Here is a 14091-nt window from a genome sequence, read left to right as displayed (position 1 = left end):
ATTAACAGGCGCTGAACGTTACAATTAACTGTCAGTTTTGCGTCGGATTCGAAAATCTAGACTCACGGGAGAACGACCATAAGGTGTCCGAGGCAGCACTAGACCCTTGGAGACAGGTCGGCCGGAGGACGATGTATTGAATCGCGACGCGATTTGTGTGTTCCATCGTCATTAACAGGCCCTGAACGTTATAATTAACTGTCAGTTTTGCGTCGGATTCGAAAATCTAGACTCACAGGAGATCGACCATAAGGTGCCCGAGGCAGCAATAGACCCTTGGAGACAGGTCGGCCGGAGGACGATGTATTGAATCGCGACGCGATTTGTGTGTTCCATCGTCATTAACAGGCGCTGAATGTTACAATTAACTGTCAGTTTTGCGTCGGATTCGAAAATCTAGACTCACAGGAGATCGACCTTAAGGTGCCCGAGGCAGCAATAGACCCTTGGAGACAGGTCGGCCGGAGGACGATGTATTGAATCGCGACGCGATTTGTGTGTTCCATCGTCATTAACAGGCGCTGAACGTTACAATTAACTGTCAGTTTTGCGTCGGATTCGAAAATCTAGACTCACAGGAGATCGACCTTAAGGTGCCCGAGGCAGCAATAGACCCTTGGAGACAGGTCGGCCGGAGGACGATGTATTGAATCGCGACGCAATTTGTGTGTTCCATCGTCATTAACAGGCTCTGAACGTTACAATTAACTGTCAGTTTTGCGTCGGATTCGAAAATCTAGACTCACAGGAGATCGACCATAAGGTGCCCGAGGCAGCAATAGACCCTTGGAGACAGGTCGGCCGGAGGACGATGTATTGAATCGCGACGCAATTTGTGTATTCCATCGTCATTAACAGGCTCTGAACCTTACAATTAACTGTCAGTTTTGCGTCGGATTCGAAAATTTAGACTCACAGGAGAACGACCATAAGGTGCCCGAGGCAGCACTAGACCCTTGGAGACAAGTCGGCTGGAGGATGATGTATTGAATCGCGACGTGATTTGTGTGTTACATCGTCATTAACAGGCTCTGAACGTTACAACTAACTGTCAGCTTTGCGTCGGATTCGAAAATCTAGACTCACAGGAGATCGACCATAAGGTGCCCGAGACAGCAATAGACCCTTGGAGACAGGTCGGCCGGAGGACGATGTATTGAATCGCGACGCAATTTGTGTGTTACATCGTCATTAACAGGCTCTGAACCTTACAATTAACTGTCAGTTTTGCGTCGGATTCGAAAATCTAGACTCACAGGAGATCGCCCATAAGGTGCCCGAGGCAGCAACAGACCCTTGGAGACAGGTCGGCCGGAGGACGATGTATTGAATCGCCACGCAATTTGTGTGTTCCATTGTCATTAAGAGGCTCTGAACCTTACAATTAACTGTCAGTTTTGCGTCGGATTCGAAAATCTAGACTCACAGAAGAACGACCATAAGGTGCCCGAGGCAGCACTAGACCCTTGGAGACAAGTCGGCTGGAGGACGATGTATTGAATCGCGACGCGATTTGTGTGTTCCATCGTCATTAACAGGCGCTGAACGTTACAATTAACTGTCAGTTTTGCGTCGGATTCGAAAATCTAGACTCACAGGAGAACGACCATAAGGTGTCCGAGGCAGCACTAGACCCTTGGAGACAGGTCGGCCGGAGGACGATGTGTTGAATCGCGACGCGATTTGTGTGTTCCATCGTCATTAACAGGCCCTGAACGTTACAATTAACAGTCAGGTTTGCGTCGGATTCGAAAATCTAGACTCACAGAAGAACGACCGTAAGGTGCCCGAGGCAGCACTAGACCCTTGGAGTCAAGTCGGCCGGAGGACGATGTATTGAATCGTGACTCAATTTGTGTGTTCCATTGTCATTAAGAGGCTCTGAATCTTACAATTAACTGTCAGTTTTGCTTCGGATTCCAAAATCTAGACTCACAGAAGAACGAGCATAAGGTGCCCGAGGCAGCACTAGACCCTTGGAGACAAGTCGGCTGGAGGACGATGTATTGAATCGCGACGCAATTTGTGTGATTCATCGTCATTAACAGGCTCTGAACGTTACAATTAACTGTCAGTTTTGCGTCGGATTCGAAAATCTAGACTCACAGGAGATCGACCATGAGGTGCCCGTGGCAGGACTAGACCCTTGGAGACAAGTCGGCTGGAGAACGATGTATTGAATCGCGACGCGATTTGTGTGTTCCATCGTCATTAACAGGCGCTGAACGTTACAATTAACTGTCAGTTTTGCGTCGGATTCGAAAATCTAGACTCACAGGAGAACGACCATAAGGTGTCCGAGGCAGCACTAGACCCTTGGAGACAGGTCGGCCGGAGGACGATGTATTGAATCGCGACGCGATTTGTGTGTTCCATCGTCATTAACAGGCTCTGAACGTTACAATTAAGTGTCAGTTTTGCGTCGGATTCGAAAATCTAGACTCACAGGAGATCGACCATAAGGTGCCCGAGGCAGCAATAGACCCTTGGAGACAGGTCGGCCGGAGGACGATGTATTGAATCGCGACGCAATTTGTGTGTTCCATCGTCATTAAGATGCTCTGAACGTTACAATTAACTGTCATTTTTGCGTCGGATTCGAAAATCTAGACTCACAGGAGATCGACCATAAGGTGCCCGAGGCAGCAATAGACCCTTGGAGACAGGTCGTCCGGAGGACGATGTATTGAATCGCGACGCAATTTGTGTGTTCCATTGTCATTAAGAGGCTCTGAACCTTACAATTAACTGTCAGTTTTGCGTCGGATTCGAAAATCTAGACTCACAGAAGAACGACCATAAGGTGCCCGAGGCAGGACTAGACCCTTGGAGACAAGTCGGCTCGAGGACGATGTATTGAATCGCGACGCGATTTGTGTGTTCCATCGTCATTAACAGGCGCTGAACGTTACAATTAACTGTCAGTTTTGCGTCGGATTCGAAAATCTAGACTCACAGGAGAACGACCATATGGTGTCCGAGGCAGCACTAGACCCTTGGAGACAGGTCGGCCGGAGGACGATGTATTGAATCGCGACGCGATTTGTGTGTTCCATCGTCATTAACAGGCCCTGAACGTTACAATTAACTGTAGAGTTTTGCGTCGGTTTCGAAAATCTAGACTCACAGGAGATCGACCATAAGGTGCCCGAGGCAGCAATAGACCCTTGGAGACAGGTCGGCCGGAGGACGATGTATTGAATCGCGACGCGATTTGTGTGTTCCATTGTCATTAAGATGCTCTGAACCTTACAATTAACTGTCAGTTTTGCGTAGGATTCGAAAATCTAGACTCACAGGAGAACGACCATAAGGTGTCCGAGGCAGCACTAGACCCTTGGAGACAAGTCGGCTCGAGGACGATGTATTGAATCGCGACGCAATTTGTGTGTTCCATCGTCATTAACAGGCACTGAACGTTACAATTAACTGTCAGTTTTGCGTCGGATTCGAAAATCTAGACTCACAGGAGATCGACCATAAGGTGCCCGAGGCAGCAATAGACCCTTGGAGACAGGTCGGCTGGAGGACGATGAATTGAATCGCGACGCGATTTGTGTGTTCCATCGTCATTAGCAGGCTCTGAACGTTACAATTAACTGTCAGTTTTGCGTCGGATTCGAAAATCTAGACTCACAGGAGATCGACCATAAGGTGCCCGAGGCAGCAATAGACCCTTGGAGACAGGGCGGCCGGAGGACGATGTATTTGAATCGCGACGGGATTTGTGTGTTCCATCGTCATTAACAGGCTCTGAACGTTACAATTAACTGTCAGTTTTGCGTCGGATTCGAAAATCTAGACTCACAGGAGATCGACCATAAGGTGCCCGAGGCAGCAATAGACCCTTGGAGACAGGTCGGCCGGAGGACGATGTATTGAATCGCGACGTGATTTGTGTGTTCCATCGTCATTAAGAGGCTCTGAACGTTACAATTAACTGTCAGTTTTGCGTCGGATTCAAAAATCTAGACTCACAGGAGAACGACCATAAGGTGTCCGAGGCAGCACTACACCCTTGGAGACAAGTCGGCTGGAGGACGATGTATTGAATCGCGACGCGATTTGTGTGTTCCATCGTCATTAACAGGCGCTGAACGTTACAATTAACTGTCAGTTTTGCGTCGGATTCGAAAATCTAGACTCACGGGAGAACGACCATAAGGTGTCCGAGGCAGCACTAGACCCTTGGAGACAGGTCGGCCGGAGGACGATGTATTGAATCGCGACGCGATGTGTGTGTTCCATCGTCATTAACAGGCCCTGAACGTTATAATTAACTGTCAGTTTTGCGTCGGATTCGAAAATCTAGACTCACAGGAGATCGACCATAAGGTGCCCGAGGCAGCAATAGACCCTTGGAGACAGGTCGGCCGGAGGACGATGTATTGAATCGCGACGCGATTTGTGTGTTCCATCGTCATTAACAGGCGCTGAATGTTACAATTAACTGTCAGTTTTGCGTCGGATTCGAAAATCTAGACTCACAGGAGATCGACCTTAAGGTGCCCGAGGCAGCAATAGACCCTTGGAGACAGGTCGGCCGGAGGACGATGTATTGAATCGCGACGCGATTTGTGTGTTCCATCGTCATTAACAGGCGCTGAACGTTACAATTAACTGTCAGTTTTGCGTCGGATTCGAAAATCTAGACTCACAGGAGATCGACCTTAAGGTGCCCGAGGCAGCAATAGACCCTTGGAGACAGGTCGGCCGGAGGACGATGTATTGAATCGCGACGCAATTTGTGTGTTCCATCGTCATTAACAGGCTCTGAACGTTACAATTAACTGTCAGTTTTGCGTCGGATTCGAAAATCTAGACTCACAGGAGATCGACCATAAGGTGCCCGAGGCAGCAATAGACCCTTGGAGACAGGTCGGCCGGAGGACGATGTATTGAATCGCGACGCAATTTGTGTATTCCATCGTCATTAACAGGCTCTGAACCTTACAATTAACTGTCCGTTTTGCGTCGGATTCGAAAATTTAGACTCACAGGAGAACGACCATAAGGTGCCCGAGGCAGCACTAGACCCTTGGAGACAAGTCGGCTGGAGGATGATGTATTGAATCGCGACGTGATTTGTGTGTTCCATCGTCATTAACAGGCTCTGAACGTTACAACTAACTGTCAGTTTTGCGTCGGATTCGAAAATCTAGACTCACAGGAGATCGACCATAAGGTGCCCGAGACAGCAATAGACCCTTGGAAACAGGTCGGCCGGAGGACGATGTATTGAATCGCGACGCAATTTGTGTGTTACATCGTCATTAACAGGCTCTGAACCTTACAATTAACTGTCAGTTTTGCGTCGGATTCTAAAATCTAGACTCACAGGAGATCGCCCATAAGGTGCCCGAGGCAGCAACAGACCCTTGGAGACAGGTCGGCCGGAGGACGATGTATTGAATCGCGACGCAATTTGTGTGTTCCATTGTCATTAAGAGGCTCTGAACCTTACAATTAACTGTCAGTTTTGCGTCGGATTCGAAAATCTAGACTCACAGAAGAACGACCATAAGGTGCCCGAGGCAGCACTAGACCCTTGGAGACAAGTCGGCTGGAGGACGATGTATTGAATCGCGACGCGATTTGTGTGTTCCATCGTCATTAACAGGCGCTGAACGTTACAATTAACTGTCAGTTTTGCGTCGGATTCGAAAATCTAGACTCACAGGAGAACGACCATAAGGTGTCCGAGGCAGCACTAGACCCTTGGAGACAGGTCGGCCGGAGGACGATGTGTTGAATCGCGACGCGATTTGTGTGTTCCATCGTCATTAACAGGCCCTGAACGTTACAATTAACAGTCAGGTTTGCGTCGGATTCGAAAATCTAGACTCACAGAAGAACGTCCGTAAGGTGCCCGAGGCAGCACTAGACCCTTGGAGTCAAGTCGGCCGGAGGACGATGTATTGAATCGCGACTCAATTTGTGTGTTCCATTGTCATTAAGAGGCTCTGAACCTTACAATTAACTGTCAGTTTTGCTTCGGATTCCAAAATCTAGACTCACAGAAGAACGACCATAAGGTGCCCGAGGCAGCACTAGACCCTTGGAGACAAGTCGGCTGGAGGACGATTTATTGAATCGCGACGCAATTTGTGTGATTCATCGTCATTAACAGGCGCTGAACGTTACAATTAACTGTCAGTTTTGCGTCGGATTCGAAAATCTAGACTCACAGGAGATCGACCATAAGGTGCCCGTGGCAGGACTAGACCCTTGGAGACAAGTCGGCTGGAGAACGATGTATTCAATCGCGACGCAATTTGTGTGTTCCATCGTCATTAACAGGCTCTGAACGTTACAATTAACTGTCAGTTTTGCGTCGGATTCGAAAATCTAGACTCACAGGAGATCGACCATAAGGTGCCCGAGGCAGCAATAGACCCTTGGAGACAGGTCGGCCGGAGGACGATGTATTGAATCGCGACGCAATTTGTGTATTCCATCGTCATTAACAGGCTCTGAACCTTACAATTAACTGTCAGTTTTGCGTCGGATTCGAAAATTTAGACTCACAGGAGAACGACCATAAGGTGCCCGAGGCAGCACTAGACCCTTGGAGACAAGTCGGCTGGAGGATGATGTATTGAATCGCGACGTGATTTGTGTGTTCCATCGTCATTAACAGGCTCTGAACGTTACAACTAACTGTCAGTTTTGCGTCGGATTCGAAAATCTAGACTCACAGGAGATCGACCATAAGGTGCCCGAGACAGCAATAGACCCTTGGAAACAGGTCGGCCGGAGGACGATGTATTGAATCGCGACGCAATTTGTGTGTTACATCGTCATTAACAGGCTCTGAACCTTACAATTAACTGTCAGTTTTGCGTCGGATTCTAAAATCTAGACTCACAGGAGATCGCCCATAAGGTGCCCGAGGCAGCAACAGACCCTTGGAGACAGGTCGGCCGGAGGACGATGTATTGAATCGCGACGCAATTTGTGTGTTCCATTGTCATTAAGAGGCTCTGAACCTTACAATTAACTGTCAGTTTTGCGTCGGATTCGAAAATCTAGACTCACAGAAGAACGACCATAAGGTGCCCGAGGCAGCACTAGACCCTTGGAGACAAGTCGGCTGGAGGACGATGTATTGAATCGCGACGCGATTTGTGTGTTCCATCGTCATTAACAGGCGCTGAACGTTACAATTAACTGTCAGTTTTGCGTCGGATTCGAAAATCTAGACTCACAGGAGAACAACCATAAGGTGTCCGAGGCAGCACTAGACCCTTGGAGTCAAGTCGGCCGGAGGACGATGTATTGAATCGCGACTCAATTTGTGTGTTCCATTGTCATTAAGAGGCTCTAAACCTTACAATTAACTGTCAGTTTTGCTTCGGATTCCAAAATCTAGACTCACAGAAGAACGACCATAAGGTGCCCGAGGCAGCACTAGACCCTTGGAGACAAGTCGGCTGGAGGACGATGTATTGAATCGCGACGCGATTTGTGTGTTCCATCGTCATTAACAGGCGCTGAACGTTACAATTAACTGTCAGTTTTGCGTCGGATTCGAAAATCTAGACTCACAGGAGAACGACCATAAGGTGTCCGAGGCTGCACTAGACCCTTGCCGACAGGTCGGCCGGAGGACGATGTATCGAATCGCGACGCGATTTGTGTGTTCCATCGTCATTAACAGGCTCTGAACGTTACAATTAAGTGTCAGTTTTGCGTCGGATTCGAAAATCTAGACTCACAGGAGATCGACCATAAGGTGCCCGAGGCAGCAATAGACCCTTGGAGACAGGTCGGCCGGAGGACGATGTATTGAATCGCGACGCAATTTGTGTGTTCCATCGTCATTAACAGGCTCTGAACGTTACAATTAACTGTCATTTTTGCGTCGGATTCGAAAATCTAGACTCACAGGAGATCGACCATAAGGTGCCCGAGGCAGCAATAGACCCTTGGAGTCAGGTCGGCCGGAGGACGATGTATTGAATCGCGACGCAATTTGTGTGTTCCATTGTCATTAAGAGGCCGTGAACCTTACAATTAACTGTCAGTTTTGCGTCGGATTCGAAAATCTAGACTCACAGAAGAACGACCATAAGGTGCCCGAGGCAGGACTAGACCCTTGGAGACAAGTCGGCTCGAGGACGATGTATTGAATCGCGACACGATTTGTGTGTTCCATCGTCATTAACAGGCGCTGAACGTTACAATTAACTGTCAGTTTTGCGTCGGATTCGAAAATCTAGACTCACAGGAGAACGACCATATGGTGTCCGAGGCAGCACTAGACCCTTGGAGACAGGTCGGCCGGAGGACGATGTATTGAATCGCGACGCGATTTGTGTGTTCCATCGTCATTAACAGGCCCTGAACGTTACAATTAACTGTAGAGTTTTGCGTCGGTTTCGAAAATCTAGACTCACAGGAGATCGACCATAAGGTGCCCGAGGCAGCAATAGACCCTTGGAGACAGGTCGGCCGGAGGACGATGTATTGAATCGCGACGCGATTTGTGTGTTCCATTGTCATTAAGATGCTCTGAACCTTACAATTAACTGTCAGTTTTGCGTAGGATTCGAAAATCTAGACTCACAGGAGAACGACCATAAGGTGTCCGAGGCAGCACTAGACCCTTGGAGACAAGTCGGCTCGAGGACGATGTATTGAATCGCGACGCAATTTGTGTGTTCCATCGTCATTAACAGGCACTGAACGTTACAATTAACTGTCAGTTTTGCGTCGGATTCGAAAATCTAGACTCACAGGAGATCGACCATAAGGTGCCCGAGGCAGCAATAGACCCTTGGAGACAGGTCGGCCGGAGGACGATGTATTGAATCGCGACGCAATTTGTGTGTTCCATCGTCATTAACAGGCTCTGAACGTTACAATTAACTGTCAGTTTTGCGTCGGATTCGAAAATCTAGACTCACAGGAGATCGACCATAAGGTGCCCGAGGCAGCAATAGACCCTTGGATACAGGTCGGCCGGAGGACGATGTATTGAATCGGGATCAATTTGTGTGTTCCATCGTCATTAACAGGCTCTGAACCTTACGATTAACTGTCAGTTTTGCGTCGGATTCGAAAATCTAGACTCACAGGAGATCGACCATAAGGTGCCCGAGGCAGCAATAGACCCTTGGAGACAGGTCGGCTGGAGGACGATGTATTGAATCGCGACGCGATTTGTGTGTTCCATCGTCATTAACAGGCTCTGAACGTTACAATTAACTGTCACTTTTGCGTCGGATTCGAAAATCTAGACTCACAGGAGATCGACCATAAGGTGCCCGAGGCAGCAATAGACCCTTGGAGACAGGGCGGCCGGAGGACGATGTATTTGAATCGCGACGGGATTTGTGTGTTCCATCGTCATTAACAGGTTCTGAACGTTACAATTAACTGTCAGTTTTGCGTCGGATTCGAAAATCTAGACTCACAGGAGATCGACCATAAGGTGCCCGAGGCAGCAATAGACCCTTGGAGACAGGTCGGCCGGAGGTCGATGTATTGAATCGCGACGAGATTTGTGTGTTCCATCGTCATTAAGAGGCTCTGAACGTTACAATTAACTGTCAGTTTTGCGTCGGATTCAAAAATCTAGACTCACAGGAGAACGACCATAAGGTGCCCGAGGCAGCACTACACCCTTGGAGACAAGTCGGCTGGAGGACGATGTATTGAATCGCGACGCGATTTGTGTGTTCCGTCGTCATTAACAGGCGCTGAACGTTACAATTAACTGTCAGTTTTGCGTCGGATTCGAAAATCTAGACTCACGGGAGAACGACCATAAGGTGTCCGAGGCAGCACTAGACCCTTGGAGACAGGTCGGCCGGAGGACGATGTATTGAATCGCGACGCGATTTGTGTGTTCCATCGTCATTAACAGGCCCTGAACGTTATAATTAACTGTCAGTTTTGCGTCGGATTCGAAAATCTAGACTCACAGGAGATCGACCATAACGTGCCCGAGGCAGCAGTAGACCCTTGGAGACAGGTCGGCCGGAGGACGATGTATTGAATCGCGACGCGATTTGTGTGTTCCATCGTCATTAAGAGGCTCTGAACGTTACAATTAACTGTCAGTTTTGCGTCGGATTCGAAAATCTAGAAACACAGGAGATCGAACATAAGCTGCCCGAGGCAGCAATAGACCCTTGGAGTCAAGTCAGCCGGAGGACGATGTATTGAATCGCGACGCGATTTGTGTGTTCCATCGTCATTAAGAGGCTCTGAACGTTACAATTAACTGTCAGTTCTGCGTCGGATTCGAAAATCTAGACTCACAGGAGAACGACCATAAGGTGCCCGAGGCAGCAATAGACCCTTGGAGTCAAGTCGGCCGGAGGACGATGTATTGAATCGCGACTCAATTTGTGTGTTCCATTGTCATTAAGAGGCTCTGAACCTTACAATTAACTGTCAGTTTTGCTTCGGATTCCAAAATCTAGACTCACAGAAGAACGACCATAAGGTGCCCGAGGCAGCACTAGACCCTTGGAGACAAGTCGGCTGGAGGACGATGTATTGAATCGCGACGCAATTTGTGTGATCCATCGTCATTAACAGGCTCTGAACGTTAGACTTAACTGTCAGTTCTGCGTCGGATTCGAAAATCTAGACTCACAGGAGATCGACCATCAGGTGCCCGTGGCAGGACTAGACCCTTGGAGACAAGTCGGCTGGAGAACGATGTATTGAATCGCGACGCGATTTGTGTGTTCCATCGTCATTAACAGGCGCTGAACGTTACAATTAACTGTCAGTTTTGCGTCGGATTCAAAAATGTAGACTCACAGGGAACGACCAAAAGGTGTCCGAGGCTGCACTAGACCCTTGGAGACAGGTCGGCCGGAGGACGATGTATTGAATCGCGACGCGATTTGTGTGTTCCATCGTCATTAACAGGCTCTGAACGTTACAATTAAGTGTCAGTTTTGCGTCGGATTCGAAAATCTAGACTCACAGGAGATCGACCATAAGGTGCCCGAGGCAGCAATAGACCCTTGGAGACAGGTCGGCCGGAGGACGATGTATTGAATCGCGACGCAATTTGTGTGTTCCATCGTCATTAACAGGCTCTGAACGTTACAATTAACTGTCATTTTTGCGTCGGATTCGAAAATCTAGACTCACAGGAGATCGACCTTAAGGTGCCCGAGGCAGCAATAGACCCTCGGAGACAGGTCGGCCGGAGGACGATGTATTGAATCGCGACGCAATTTGTGTGTTCCATTGTCATTAAGAGGCTCTGAACCTTACAATTAACTGTCAGTTTTGCGTCGGATTCGAAAATCTAGACTCACAGAAGAACGACCATAAGGTGCCCGAGGCAGGACTAGACCCTTGGAGACAAGTCGGCTCGAGGACGATGTATTGAATCGCGACGCGATTTGTGTGTTCCATCGTCATTAACAGGCACTGAACGTTACAATTAACTGTCAGTTTTGCGTCGGATTCGAAAATCTAGACTCACAGGAGAACGACCATAAGGTGTCCGAGGCAGCACTAGACCCTTGAAGACAGGTCGGCCGGAGGACGATGTATTGAATCGCGACGCGATTTGTGTGTTCCATCGTCATTAACAGGCCCTGAACGTTACAATTAACTGTAGAGTTTTGCGTCGGATTCGAAAATCTAGACTCACAGGAGATCGACCATAAGGAGCCCGAGGCAGCAATAGACCGTTGGAGACAGGTCGGCCGGAGGACGATGTATTGAATCGCGACGCGATTTGTGTGTTCCATTGTCATTAAGATGCTCTGAACCTTACAATTAACTGTCAGTTTTGCGTAGGATTCGAAAATCTAGACTCACAGGAGAACGACCATAAGGTGCCCGAGGCAGCAATAGACCCTTGGAGACAGGTCGGCCGGAGGACGATGTATTGAATCACGACGCAATTTGTGTGTTCCATCGTCATTAACAGGCTCTGAACGTTACAATTAACTGTCAGTTTTGCGTCGGATTCGAAAATCTAGACTCACAGGAGATCGACCTTAAGGTGCCCGAGGCAGCAATAGACCCTTGGAGACAGGTCGGCCGGAGGACGATGTATTGAATCGCGACGCAATTTGTGTGTTCCATCGTCATTAACAGGCTCTGAACGTTACAATTAACTGTCAGTTTTGCGTCGGATTCGAAAATCTAGACTCACAGGAGATCGACCTTAAGGTGCCCGAGGCAGCAATAGACCCTTGGAGACAGGTCGGCCGGAGGACGATGTATTGAATCGCGACGCAATTTGTGTCTTCCATCGTCATTAACAGGCTCTGAACCTTACAATTAACTGTCAGTTTTGCGTCGGATTCGAAAATTTAGACTCACAGGAGAACGACCATAAGGTGCCCGAGGCAGCACTAGACCCTTGGAGACAAGTCGGCTGGAGGATGATGTATTGAATCGCGACGTGATTTGTGTGTTCCATCGTCATTAACAGGCTCTGAACGTTACAATTAACTGTCAGTTTTGCGTCGGATTCGAAAATCTAGACTCACAGGAGATCGACCATAAGGTGCCCGAGACAGCAATAGACCCTTGGAGACAGGTCGGCCGGAGGACGATGTATTGAATCGCGACGCAATTTGTGAGTTACATCGTCATTAACAGGCTCTGAACCTTACAATTAACTGTCAGTTTTGCGTCGGATTCGAAAATCTAGACTCACAGGAGATCGCCCATAAGGTGCCCGAGGCAGCAACAGACCCTTGGAGACAGGTCGGCCGGAGGACGATGTATTGAATCGCGACGCAATTTGTGTGTTCCATAGTCATTAAGAGGCTCTGAACCTTACAATTAACTGTCAGTTTTGCGTCGGATTCGAAAATCTAGATTCACAGAAGAACGACCAAAAGTTGCCCGAGGCAGCACTAGACCCTTGGAGACAAGTCGGCTGGAGGACGATGTATTGAATCGCGACGCGATTTGTGTGTTCCATCGTCATTAACAGGCGCTGAACGTTACAATTAACTGTCAGTTTTGCGTCGGATTCGAAAATCTAGACTCACAGGAGAACGACCATAAGGTGTCCGAGGCAGCACTAGACCCTTGGAGACAGGTCGGCCGGAGGACGATGTGTTGAATCGCGACGCGATTTGTGTGTTCCATCGTCATTAACAGGCCCTGAACGTTACAATTAACTGTCAGGTTTGCGTCGGATTCGAAAATCTAGACTCACAGAAGAACGACCGTAAGGTGCCCGAGGCAGCACTAGACCCTTGGAGACAAGTCGGCTGGAGGACGATGTATTGAATCGCGACGCGATTTGTGTGTTCCATCGTCATTAAGAGGCTCTGAACAATACAATTAACTGTCAGTTTTGCGTCGGATTCGAAAATCTAGAAACACAGGAGATCGACCATAAGCTGCCCGAGGCAGCAATAGACCCTTGGAGTCAAGTCGGCCGGAGGACGATGTATTGAATCGCGACTCAATTTGTGTGTTCCATTGTCATTAAGAGGCTCTGAACCTTACAATTAACTGTCAGTTTTGCTTCGGATTCCAAAATCTAGACTCACAGAAGAACGACCATAAGGTGCCCGAGGCAGCACTAGACCCTTGGAGACAAGTCGGCTGGAGGACGATGTATTGAATCGCGACGCAATTTGTGTGATTCATCGTGATTAACAGGCTCTGAACGTTACAATTAACTGTCAGTTTTGCGTCGGATTCGAAAATCTAGACTCACAGGAGATCGACCATAAGGTGCCCGTGGCAGGACTAGACCCTTGGAGACAAGTCGGCTGGAGAACGATGTATTGAATCGCGACGCGATTTGTGTGTTCCATCGTCATTAACAGGCGCTGAACGTTACAATTAACTGTCAGTTTTGCGTCGGATTCGAAAATCTAGACTCACAGGAGAACGACCATAAGGTGTCGAGGCTGCACTAGACCCTTGGAGACAGGTCGGCCGGAGGACGATGTATTGAATCGCGACGCGATTTGTGTGTTCCATCGTCATTAACAGGCTCTGAACGTTACAATTAAGTGTCAGTTTTGCGTCGGATTCGAAAATCTAGACTCACAGGAGATCGACCATAAGGTGCCCGAGGCAGCAATAGACCCTTGGAGACAGGTCGGCCGGAGGACGATGTATTGAATCGCGACG

The sequence above is a fragment of the Schistocerca nitens genome, unplaced genomic scaffold, assembly GCF_023898315.1.
Source record: "Schistocerca nitens isolate TAMUIC-IGC-003100 unplaced genomic scaffold, iqSchNite1.1 HiC_scaffold_363, whole genome shotgun sequence".
Classification (NCBI taxonomy): Eukaryota; Metazoa; Arthropoda; class Insecta; order Orthoptera; family Acrididae; genus Schistocerca; species Schistocerca nitens.
The sequence above is the reverse complement of the archived record's forward strand: the minus strand, read 5'-3'. Positions refer to the sequence as shown.